This window comes from Chiloscyllium punctatum, chromosome 27, assembly GCF_047496795.1.
Source record: "Chiloscyllium punctatum isolate Juve2018m chromosome 27, sChiPun1.3, whole genome shotgun sequence".
In the NCBI taxonomy this organism is placed as follows: domain Eukaryota; kingdom Metazoa; phylum Chordata; class Chondrichthyes; order Orectolobiformes; family Hemiscylliidae; genus Chiloscyllium; species Chiloscyllium punctatum.
Window position 1 is genome coordinate 42,742,261 of NC_092765.1, and position 12,686 is coordinate 42,754,946.

The window sequence follows — 12,686 nt, forward strand, 5'->3', positions numbered from 1 at the left end:
GTAAATATTGCAGTTGCCAGAGATATGAAATAAAAACAGAGAACCCTTGAGAAATACTGCAGGTCTGACAGAGCCCTCAGCGACGTCCGACCTATTTCCTACACCTTAGCCCTCTCGCCTTCTCTTCCCTTCCACAGCAACAATCGGGTCCCCCTTATCCTCACCTACCATCCCACCAACATTCATATCCAGAGGATCATTAGCAGCCATTTCCACTGCCTCCAGTAGGATGCCACCACCACAGACATATTCCCCTCCCCACCCTAGTCAGCCTTTGACAGGAACAGTTCTCTCCAGGACACCTTGGTCAACTTCTCCTCCACTCCCAACGTCACCCGCAGACCCACGGTACTTTCCCAAGCAATCGCAGAGAATGCAACATTTACTTCCTCCCTCCTCACTACTCAAAGCCCCACGGACACCTTCCACATGAAGCAGTGCACCTCACTCAATCTGGTCTGACTGTATTCACTACTCATAATGTGGTCTCCTCTACACTGGGGAGGTGAAACACAGACTGGGTGACTGCTTTGCCGAACATCTCCACTTCATCTCTAGAAATGACCCCGAGCTTCCAGTTGCCTGCTATTTCAACACATCGCTGTGTTCCCACACCAACATCTGTCTCAGGCCTGCTGCAGTGCTCTCATGAAGCTCAGTGAAAGCTTGAAGAACAGCACCTCATCTTCCACTTGGGTACTTTCAGGACTCACTGTTGAATTTAACAATTTCAGAATGTGAACACCCCCATCTATGTGTTCTCATGCTCATGTCCCTAGGTCTTCTTGTGTAATGGCCGCTCCCAGCACAGGTAACCAATATGCAACCATTTAGCCTTCCCATTAGCACCCTACCCAGCAATTTTCTCTCTTTTGGATCATCATCAGCAATATTGTTGCTTGCGCCGGTCCCTTTTCTCTCTGTCTCTCTCTCTCTCCCTCCTCCCTCTCTCTCTCTCTCTCTAGACACCATCTCATGTATTCTATTCCTCAGCAGAAATACCACCCTTTCCCAGTTATTTTTCAGTTTTAGCCTCTATTAACTCTGTTCCTCTGTCTTTCCATAGCTATTGAATTTCTCCAGCCCTTACTGTTTTTATTGAATTTAGTCTTGAGTCTTGAAGGCTGTGAAGTGCCGAAGTGGAAAGTGAGGTGCAGTTTTTCCAGTTGGTAGTGAAGTATGTTGGAGCACTGAACCAGGCCCAGAAGGGGACATGTTAATGTAGGAGTGAAATAGTTTATTGAAATGGCAGGTGACTGGTTTATTTGGAAGCACTAACTTTTGAATCTAGATTTGACTTCTCCAAATCATGACTGGAAGACTGGGATCATTTTCATGGACAGAACAAAGGTGTTCTCAAAGGTGGTCACCCAGTATGAAATTGCTCTTGCCAGTGAATGAGCAGTGAATACAGTAGACTGGATTGAAAGAACTACAAGTAAAACGCTGAATGCATTCTTTGAGGTCTTGGACAGTCAGGAGAGAGGTGAAAGTATTACACCTTCTGTATGGAAAGGTACTACAGGGGATGAGGAAGTGTAGGAGTAATTGAAGAGTGGACCATGGTACCATGGAGTGAAAGGTCCCCGAAGAATGTTGGCAGTGGAGGGAAGAGGAAGATGTGTTTGGTGGTGGTATCCAGCTGGAAGTGGTAGAGGATGATCCTTTGAATATTGAGACTGATGGGTTAGAAAGTGAGGACAATGAAACCCTATTGTTATTTGGGGAGGAGGGGATGTGATGAGGTCAGAAGTGCGGGAGATGGGTCAGACCCAGTTAATGGCTCTGTTGACTATGATTGGCAGGAATATCTGGTTAAAGAGAAAAAAGGTCAGCTTGGAGGCACCCATGTTGAGGATGGCATCATCATCCGAACAGATGTGAAAAGAGACGGAGAAACTGGGAGGAAGAACCAAATGATATTACAAGCAGCAGGATGCAGGGGGAGGTATATTCGAGCCAACAGTGGGAGTCGGTGGATTTGTAGTGGATAGCAATATACAACTTGTGTGTAAAAATGGAAGGGAAGGAAAGATTCAGAGGTTAAGGTGAGACAAGCATGGAAATTGAAAGCAAAACTGAGGAATTTTTCCAATCCCAGATGAGAGCAGAAAGTAGTGTCAATTTCACCATCAATGTATCAGGAAGAGTTTTGGATGGGGTCATAGTAGGAACAAAGTACAGGGAAGGTTTGAAGTCTGAGGAATTTAAACTACACATGTTTAGTTATTTTTGCAAAGGCATTCTTGAAGCAAAAAGAAGCAATTATTGCTCCCTAAAGCGTTGTGATTGCTAACGCAGAAAGAATATATTTCAGGTTGACCAGGGACCCTTGAACAAATACGCAAGCAACAATGCCAGTGACGAAATGGTGAAGAGATTGAATTTTGAAATGCCATCTGGTGGCTTGTCTCTGTTACCAAGCAGGTCAATGATGCAGCCAGCATCTGCGCAGAGATGACACAATGTTACACCAAGGCAAAAGGGAGTGCAAGACACCAGAGTGGAAGCCAATTGAGGAATAATAAGGCAGTCTTTTTTTGTCATCATTTTTGTAATTGACTTCTGTACTTTCTTGAACAGGTGCCGATTTTTATAAGGCGGTGCAACTGGGCGAAAACTATCGCAAATGATCACCAGAATAAGATGTTACTGACATATAATTTTCCTGGGTCACCCACTTGCACGGTCATTGATAATCACAGGTATAGTAGTGCAACAGAGATCACTTCAGCGGCCAGGGTAGAAAATTGTGGTTAGTTAAAATGACAAATGTTGCTTATAATTTAGAGGAAAACAGGAACAAAAGTTTTTTTTACAGCATTTGGAAATGCTCAAGTAAGTCTTTTGATCATTTATAATGAGGTTGTAAGAGGAATCAAGAAAATCAAAAGGAATCAAAGTTATTTGCAGTCTTGAGTAGCAGAGCTCCCTTGTATGGTAACAAAAACTGCTGGAGGTCACAGCAGGTCTGGTACCATCCACAGAGAGAGAGAGAGAGAGAGAGAGAGAGCAAGCTAATGTTTCAAATCTAGATCCCGGTTCATCAGGCATTTAGACGCATAACATTAGCTTGCTCTCTCTTCATGGATGCTGCCTGATCTGCTGTCATCTCCAGCAATTTTTGTTTTCAGTACCGATTGCAGCATCTGCAGTAATTTGCTCCTTGCATTTACTGTGAACGCTAAAGTAGAACTGAGGCTCCATGATTCCAATGGGAGGGTCACATCTGGATTTTCCAATTGCCAGAAGCCATTATTCCAGCGGGGAGGGGAGTTGTGCATCGAGACCCTGCAGAATCCCTGAGGAAGTAGACTCCAAAGGAGATCCCAGGAAATTGAAAATTCCAGTTGATAGTGGCCCCAAGCTTGAACACCCTCCAAGAGACTCCACTTGAGTTGGAGAATTCCACTGTCGTTAAGTAAATAGTTATTCAGAAAACGTTAGACTATCAGAAGTCTTCAACTGAAACCCCAACTGACCATCCCTCCGCCCCAGGACTGCATCCATGGCCCTTTCTGCCCATCCCAAACCCTGACCCAATTACTGCATCTTTTTGTCGCCCAGGATCTAACACCCCATTCTATCCCTGAGACATGACCACCCCATTTCTATCCACAGGAACTAACCCTCACCCTTCTACACTGAAGACACTAAACCACCACTTTAGCCCCAGGGCCCAACAGCCCCTGTTACTGGATCTGAACCGCCCCCCCCCCCCTTAACCTTTGGGAACTGACACTCCCTCAACTCCCAGAGGCTAACTCCCCCACACAACACCCTCCCCTCTTCCCCCCAACAAGCCCCTTTACTGAACCTGACACCCTGCTCCAAGCCCTAGGATATAGCATCCCTTCCCATATCACTAGACCCAATACCCTTCCCTCACCCCATCTCAAGCAGACCTACATCACCCACACCAACTTACCCGACACACTCTGTCACTTATCCCACCCCCACTTTCCACCTTGCACCCTGGCATGATGGCACACCACCCACCTGTCAGACTACCTGATTAATATTCTACATACCTGGCACCCTATATACTTGGCACCTTACCCCTACCCACCTGGCACTTTATCTATCTGGAACTCTACCCTCCCAGCATCCTAACCACACACTTACATTATCCACGTTTTCTTTCAAAGCAGCTGTCAAAGTGGCTGTCTGTGACCCTTAGCCTAATGACCACTGAATATAACAACAGATCCCTGTAAAATAAAGGAGTGCTTCCCCAACTGTATTGAACCATGAATGACCTGCCAGGCCACTGACACAGAATCCAAAGGAAAACTAACTTTCAAACAATGAAAGTGGTATTGTTAAGAAGGAAGTAAAAGATTTAGTTGGAGGCTAAGTGGGCGTGGTGGGGGGGGGGGAGCGTGTTAGGAAAATCCTGTTGATGGCAAGATCTTGATCTTCTGTTCTGAAGATATCAAGAGGTGGAGTGTAGTTTTAGGTGCATAAATTAAATCCAAACTAGATTGCTAAGGATTACTCATTAAATGTTAATTGGACATGGCAATATGCAATTGAAAGAAAAAAATGTGAAAAACAGGCTTAGGAGTGTAGAAAGATTTTGGCTGGTAGGTAACTACAATGACCTCGTGTTGGTTTGGGCACTGGGTTGTTTTGCAGCAATACCTTGACCTGCACTTTTTCACAAAGAGATACTAGAGGAAAGTACTCAGGAGGTGGCAAGACAGTGCATAAATACCAGATTCGGAATAGGATCAATATTGGGGACCTTTTGCAGCTTGGGAACCTTTCACAATCGTAATGGGGTGCCCAAAACCTAGTCCAGGGACTCTCACCATCGATTAGTGAACTGGTGCTGTGTGAACTGAATTCATCCCGCCTGCCTGTACTTGGCTCACATCCCCCTCCAAACATTTCCTATTCATGAATTCACCCAAATATCTTTTAAATATTGTAACTGTACCCACATCCATCACTTTCTCTGGCAGTTTATTCCACACACGAACCACTCCCTGTGCAAAAATGTTGCCCATCTTGTCCTTTTTCAATCTTTCTCCTCCCACCTTAAAAATATGTCCCCTGGCTTTGAACTCCCCCACCATAGGGAAACGACCCTTGTCATATGCCCCCTCATGATTTTATAAACCTCAGTAAGGTCACCTCTCAACCTCTAGCGAAAAAAGTCACAGCTTTTCCAGTCTATTTTTGTATCTCAAACCTGTATTCCCAGCAGCATCCTGTTAAATCTTTCCTGAACTCTCTCCAGTTTAATAATATCCTTCTCATAAAAAGGGAGAACTGCACACTGTACTCCAGAACAGGCTTCACCAACATCCTGTACAACCTTAATACAACATCCCAACTCCTACCCTCAAAGGTCTGAGCAATAAAGGTAAGTATACTGAACACCTTCTTAACAAACCTGTCTACCTGTGGTGCGAATTTCAAAGACTTTCATACCTCAGCCTCTAGGGCTCTCTGCTCTACAACACTACCCAAGGCCCTACCATTAATTACACCTCTTCCCATCCTATCTCTTGCAAAAATGCAATCCCGTATTCCCAATTTCTCCGCCTCCGCCGTATCTGTTCCCAGGAGGACCAGTTCCAACATAGAACACACCAGATGGCCTCCTTCTTTAGAGACCGCAATTTCCCTTCCCACGTGGTTAAAGATGCCCTCCAATGCATCTCGTCCACATCCCGCACCTCCGCCCTCAGACCCCACCCCTCCATTCGTAACAAGGACCCCACCCCTCCAACCCGCACCAATCAACCAAAACGCCCCGTGGCCCAACATTTCAACTCCCCCTCCCACTCTGCCGAGGACATGGAGGTCCTGGGTCTCCTTCACCGCCGCTCCCTCACCACCAGACGCCTGGAGGAAGAATGCCTCATCTTCCGCCTCGGAACACTTCAACCCCAGGGCATCAATGTGGACTTCAACAGCTTCCTCATTTCCCCATCCCCCACCTCATCCTAGTTTCAAACTTCCAGCTCAGCACTGTCTCCTTGACTTGACCGGACTTGTCCGATCTGCCTATCTTCTTTTCCACCTATCCACTCCACCCTCTCCTCCTTGACCTATCACCTTCATCTCCTCCCCCACTCTCCCATTGTACTCTATGCTACTCTCTCCCAACCCCCACCCTCCTCTAGCTTATCTCTCCACGCTTCAGGCTCACTGCCTTTATTCCTGATGAAGGGCTTTTGCCCGAAACGTCAATTTCACTGCTCGTTAGATGCTTCCTGAACTGCTGTGCTCTTCCAGCACCACTAATCCAGAATCCTACCATTAATTGTTTAAGTCCTGTGCTTGTCTGTGTTCCTCACATTTTTTCAAATTAAGCGCCATCTACCACTCCTCAGCCCATCAACCCAATTGATCAAGATTTTTTTGTAATCTTAGATAACCTTCTTCACTGTCTACTTTATCACCAATTTTGGTGTCATCTGCAAACTTACTAATCATGTCTCCAACATTCTCATCTAAATCATTGATATAAATGTTAAACAAAAGTGGACCCAGTTTGATATTAAGCTAATAAATGTGCTTTATATCAAAGCATTGTATTCATTTTGATCAAACTTTAAAGAAGCCAGTAGGTATTCTCAGCTTAACAATATGCAAACCTGATTTCCTTTTCATAAAACTATTTGACTTTCTATAATCATATTAAGATTTTCGAATTGCAAGCTCCCATGTTTCTAACACTGGATATGAACACTCAACTCATATTGATGTCAGTCTATATTTCACTGTATTGTCTTTTTCCCCTTTCTTGAATAGCAGGGGTATGTTTGCACTTTTCACGTCACAAGGATTGTTCTAGAATTTAGGCCTTACGTAACCTCAAAAGCAATGCATTCACCATTTCTGCAGTTTAGTGTGTAGCGTACCAGAGGATTTGTTATTCATTCTTCCAGTAATTTCTTCACAAATAAGGCTTGTTTTAGGTTCCTCATTTATTAAACTTGTGGTTGCCTCAGAATATCTCTTGCTCCCTCTTCAATCAATTTTAGCTCTGATGACATTTAAAACCTCCCACTCTCTTTACAATGTACAAGTTTGAAAGCTCTTGTAGTGTAGTGATAATGTCCCTATCTCTCGGACAGGAGGCCTGGGTTCAACTCCCAACTGCTCCAGGAGTGGGTATAAAATGTCTGAACTGGTGAATTCAAATTCTTGACAATGCACAATTTGTCAGTACTTTCACTCCAAGATCTTTCCTTGTGATTATTCAACAGTCTCAACATTTCATCTTCCCCCCAGTCTCTCTGACATGGTATATTCCTTACTTGGTTACAACCACAAATCTCTCAAAAAATCCCCTGCAATGCATGTGCACCCAACCTCAAACTGCACCTTGAAAATCTTACAATGTGTTATTCAAATCCTACACCTAAGTTTTGTCACATACTGTCATCTCTATGCTCAGCATACAGCACTCTGATCAGAATAGAACCTTTACTGAAGTTCCCCCAAGGATGGCTGTCTAAGGAATACGTGACCCCTGGCAGAGGTCACATGACTATAGTAGACCAGGAAGGACATTTGGACACGATTGCATTTCAATCCAAACATCCCCTTTTTTACATAAGAAAACAAAACCAAACTGCGTGCATTAACATGTATATTCTTAGTTACCCAAGCTTTCCAATGTACGCATGAGATGGTGCTCGTGCATTAGCGGTTTGGAATTCTCATCAATCTCTGCATATGCATTGCATGCAAAGTCTTTCAATCATGGTCTAATGTTATTATGTGGGTGTGTGCTGTTAGTGGCTGTTCATCTCAGTTGTACTTATTCCTAGGGAGTGTCATTCCCATGTCCTCAGTTAGTGCCATGGTAATTGGTATTGTTCTGCTCCTGTTGTTGAGTTGATCTGTGATGGTTGATCTGTGAACTGTTCAGGTGGTAAGAACATATCTTCCTGATCAACTTTTCCAGTTGCACATATGCACTGTGTTTGTAACAGTCGATGAGGTTGTTCATTTCCACCATATATGACTGAGGTGATAACTGCTCTGTCCAGGTCCACTTTGCCACTTGGGTCGACTCTTGTTGAAAGTGTTGAAAGGTTTGTACCTCAACTGGCTCTCCAAAACTCACCTCTGGCAATGGTTTAACAGTCTTACTGAAATGAAATTTGGCTTCATCATTCCACCTTGATTTGACCATTGATGCTCATTATCACATCTGGCTGCAGTAACGTTTTGCTGTTGGAAGAACAGTTTCTGCGTGGTGTGACATTAGTCATTGTACTGATCTAGTCTCCATGCCTCCAGATAGATTTGCTTCCTATCTCAAGGACTGCCTTGTATTCATCGTGTACAACATGCCATCTTGGGCTGTCAGTTCATCTCTGTGTGCCCAATATATTCTTACGGCAATGAGACTTTCAGGCACCCTTTCATCACTATGCCTTGCAACACTTGAATAGCTCCCCCCTTTTCTGGATTTGGCTGAAATTTTCTTTCTGTCAACACATAGCCTATGTACTTGACTTGAGGATCTTGAACTGTAACTGTACAGCTTCAGGTTCATCTGGTAAGCTCTACTAGCACTCATACTAGAGTTTTATCATGATCAGCAACAGCTTCTTTCATTGTGTCTTTGAATCCATAGTGGACCATCTAGTGTAACGTCCACTCCAAAAAGGTCACTAGATGTTGTGTACAGCCCTCTGGAGCCTGAAGATGCAAAACAACATGCACAACTAAGTATATCTGCCAAACACTGTCCAGAATGTGTTTTAAAATCTACTGTTTCACTTACCAGTCTCAATCTTCACACTGAGGGTAGTAAAGAGGTAACCTTTGCATGTTCCTTAGATAATTGGTATTGTGGAGTCCTTTGCATTGATGCATACTCCCAGCTTTTCAGCTTGTTTCCTTGTGCCATGTTCCCAATCCAGTCTGGAGCAGCTGTCACTGGCTTGATTCCTTCCTTCTTTTCTAGTGCTTCTACTTTGTCTTTCAGGCTGGCCTGGGGGACAGTTGGAACTTTCCTCACAAGATGCTCAATTGGAGTGAAACTTTCATCCACTTTGAGAGGATATTCTCCAGGAAGACATACTAGACCTACAAATACATTGCAGTGCTTCTCTTGAATGTATTCTATGTTCAGTCGCTCACTGACATCTTACTCATCTCTTTTGACATGTTGAGGATTATCTATCCAAGCTTTAGACTTGCTCCAGCTGAGGTGTGCAGCTTTTTGTTTGCAGCACGTGATCTGGAAATCCTGATCTTCATTCAGGTTGTTATAATAAACTTCCAAGGTAAATTATTCTCTTAGCACAAGTACTATGCCATCATAAAGTCTTAACCTCACTTCGGAGGACTTCATTTTTGGACCACCATGTTGAGTCATTCTTCTCAGGTCTATGAAGGTCATGATTTCCCATGATGCACTACTGTCCTTCTGACATACCAACATAGGAATAAAAGTAGGCCATTCAATCCTTCAAACCAGTTCCCATGTTCAATAAGATCAGGGCTGATCTGATTTTAACCTCAACTCTGTATGTCTGCGTTCCCCCACAACCTTTCATATTCTTGATTACCAAGGGGCTATTTATCTCTGCCTTGAAAATATTGGAAGATTTCACTTCCACTACCTTTTGAGGAAGGGAATTTCAAAGACACACAACCCTCTGTGAGAAAAATTATTTTTCCAATTCTTTCTTAACTGGGAAACCCATTATTTTTAGGCTATGACCCCCAGTTCTAGATTCTCCCAGAAGAGGAAACATCCTTTCAACACCATCCAGTCAAGTTTGCTCAAGAACTTATATGTTTCAATTAAGACACCTCTGATTCTTTTAAACTCTGGAGGATACAGGCCTGTCCAAGCTTTCCTCATATGGCATTCCATCCATTCCAGGTATTAGTCTTTTAAGCCTTCACTCAACTGGTTCCAACGCATTAACATTATTTCCTAAGTACAGTGACTAGGACTGAGACATTTTACGTTTGCTGGCATCGTGCAAGAATCACTGAACATATCTCACCAATTGTCATAACTGAGCCAACCTGCTATATGGTGTAGTATGACTCATCAGACTCTTCAGCTTCTCCAGTGGACATCTTTATTTGCTAGGCATGCACTTGTGTACAAAATTATTCACGTTCAGCCAGTAAGAACACTGCTATCCCCACACTGCACATTCCTTCTTCTCCTTTGCATGGTGTCTTCTACAATAATTGCATCCTCCCCTTTGTCTGGGATTAAGTCAGAAGTTATACGACACCAGGTTATAGTCCAACAGGTTTCACCTAATGAAGGTGCAACGCTCGAAAAGTTTGTGATTTCAAATAAACCTGTTGGACTAAAGCCTGATGTCTTGTGACCATTGACTTTGTCCACCCCAGTCCAACAACAGCAGCTCCACATTTTGTCTGGGACTGTACTGCCCTGTGTGCCGTAAGTATATATGTAGCAAAATGCAAGCCCAATCTGTACTTGAATATGCCACTGCTGTTGATTCACAAACTTGTCATGTTTCCACAGGTGAACTGTTTTCCTGAGAGTGAGTTTCTCCTCTCTCTTTGACGTGCTCTCACTGAAAGATCTCTTGCTCCATCTTTAAATAGGTTTTTTTTTTAGTTGCACAAATTTACCTTCTGTGATCTGAATTAATGAGATGACATATTGATTGACTGACCCTTTTTCATCTTGGGCCCTAATACTGAACCCGCACTAATCATACATGATGTTCACTTGTGGTTCAAAGCATCCTTCAAGGTTTTCAAAATTTCTGAAACCAACTTTTTTTCTGTTCTTTGGAGTAATTCTGAATGGAATACATTTTGATAAGAATATAGTGATAAATAGCAGCTCTGGCTTGCTAAACAGATCTGTTAGAGTTTCATATTTTGCCATTGTGCCAGTTTTATTTCATATTTTATTTCATTTCAACCAGATGTATGAAGGGAAAAGCTGCAGCCATTTTGTTCTTTCTCTGGGTTGCAGTGGCGATCTGTTTCTTTGTTCATTTTCATTTTATTTCAGTTGTTTGTAGCGGCTTTCATAGCTCTGAATTGTCTTCTGTGCGTGTCTCTCTGTCTCTATCTCTCTCACTATCTGCAGCTATGTTTCTAGTCTCAGCTTCACTTCTGATACCATGTTCTCTGCTCAGTCGACAGCAGTGTGGTCAGAATTTTCTCTTTATTAAAATGCCCCTAAGATGGCTGCCTGGGGTTAATATGCTACATGGTACAGGTCACATGACTATGGCAGACCAGAACAGACATATGGACAAAATTGTATTCCAATCCAAGCTCTGTCTATACGCAAGATGATGACAGTGGGTAGACAATATTCTAGACCTGTACACTGACTTATTGGGGACAAGCAACCTGTTCTCCAGAAGACATATTACCCTTTTTCACTCCACAACAACATGGAAAAGTCAGGAAAGGAGGGGAAATAGTCAAACAGAATGAGTTTGAATATCCAAAAGATTATAAAATTTAAAGGACAGTTTTATGAAACAAACAAATTTTAATGGGAAATATTTATGAATTAACATTTTGAAATTGTTCCTTTATAACATGTCATAAAATGAACAACAATTATTAGTTTACTCTTGTAATTTACATTCCAAACTTTCAAAGCACCTTTATAGATATGGCATTATTCACATCCAAATTTCAGCCACAATAATCGATCTAAGGCACACCCATTAATGCACATTAAAAGGACCAAGGATCTAAGATACACTCCACCATTAAAGGACCTAATCTTATTCTGAACATATACAGCCTTGCAAACTAACTTGTAGACATTGATCACTTTTTTTCTATCAGAAGCTTCAATTCTGCTCTTAACAAATCATAGAACATAGACCAGTACAGCACAGTCCAGGCCCTTCAGCCCTCGATGTTATGCTGACCTCTTATCCTACTCTAAGATCAAGTTAACCTACATACCCTTCATTTTATTATCATCCATGTGCCTATCCAAGAGTCGCTTATATGTCCCTAATGTATCTGACTCTACCTCCACCACTGGCAGTGAATTCCATGCACGCACCACTCTCTGTGTAAAGCATCCACCCCAGACATCTCTGCGAAATCTTCCTCCAATCACCTTAAAATTATGTCCCCTTGTGATTGCCACTTCTGCCTTGGGAAAAAGTCTCTGGCTATCCATTCTATCTATGCTACTCATCAGCTTGTACACCTCTCATCCTTCTTCGCTCCAATGGGAAAAACCCTAGCTCCCTCAACCTTTCTTCATAAGACATGCCCTCCTATCCAGGTTGCATCCTGGTAAATCTCCTCTGCACCCTCTCTAAAGCTTCCACAACCTTCCTATAATGAGGTGACCAGAACTGAACACAATACTCCAAGTGTGGTCTAAGCAGGGCTCTATAGAGCTGCAACATAACCTCGTGGCTCTTAAACTCAATCTCCCTGCTAATGAAAGCCTACACACCATACATATTCTTAACAATTCTATCAACTTGGGTGGCAACTTTGAGGGATTTATGGATGTGAACCCTAAGATCCCTCTGTTCCTCCACACCGCCAAGAATCCTGTCTTTAACCTTGTATTCTGCATTCCAGTTCGAACATCCAAAACGAATCATTTCACAATTTTCCAGGTTGAACTCAATCTGCCACTACTCAGTTCAGCTCTGCATCTTGTCAATATCCCATTGCAATTTACAACAGCCTTCCACACATTCCACCATTCC

The 12,686-nt window shown here is 43.0% G+C and overlaps 1 protein-coding gene across 4 annotated transcripts in view; it reads right to left on the bottom strand.

Annotated features, from left to right (window-relative positions):
- The window catches only part of LOC140453661 (ephrin type-A receptor 7-like), a 596,634-nt gene that overhangs the window by 290,125 nt on the left and 293,823 nt on the right, over positions 1-12,686 (bottom strand). The gene's annotated exons all lie outside the window — the stretch shown is intronic.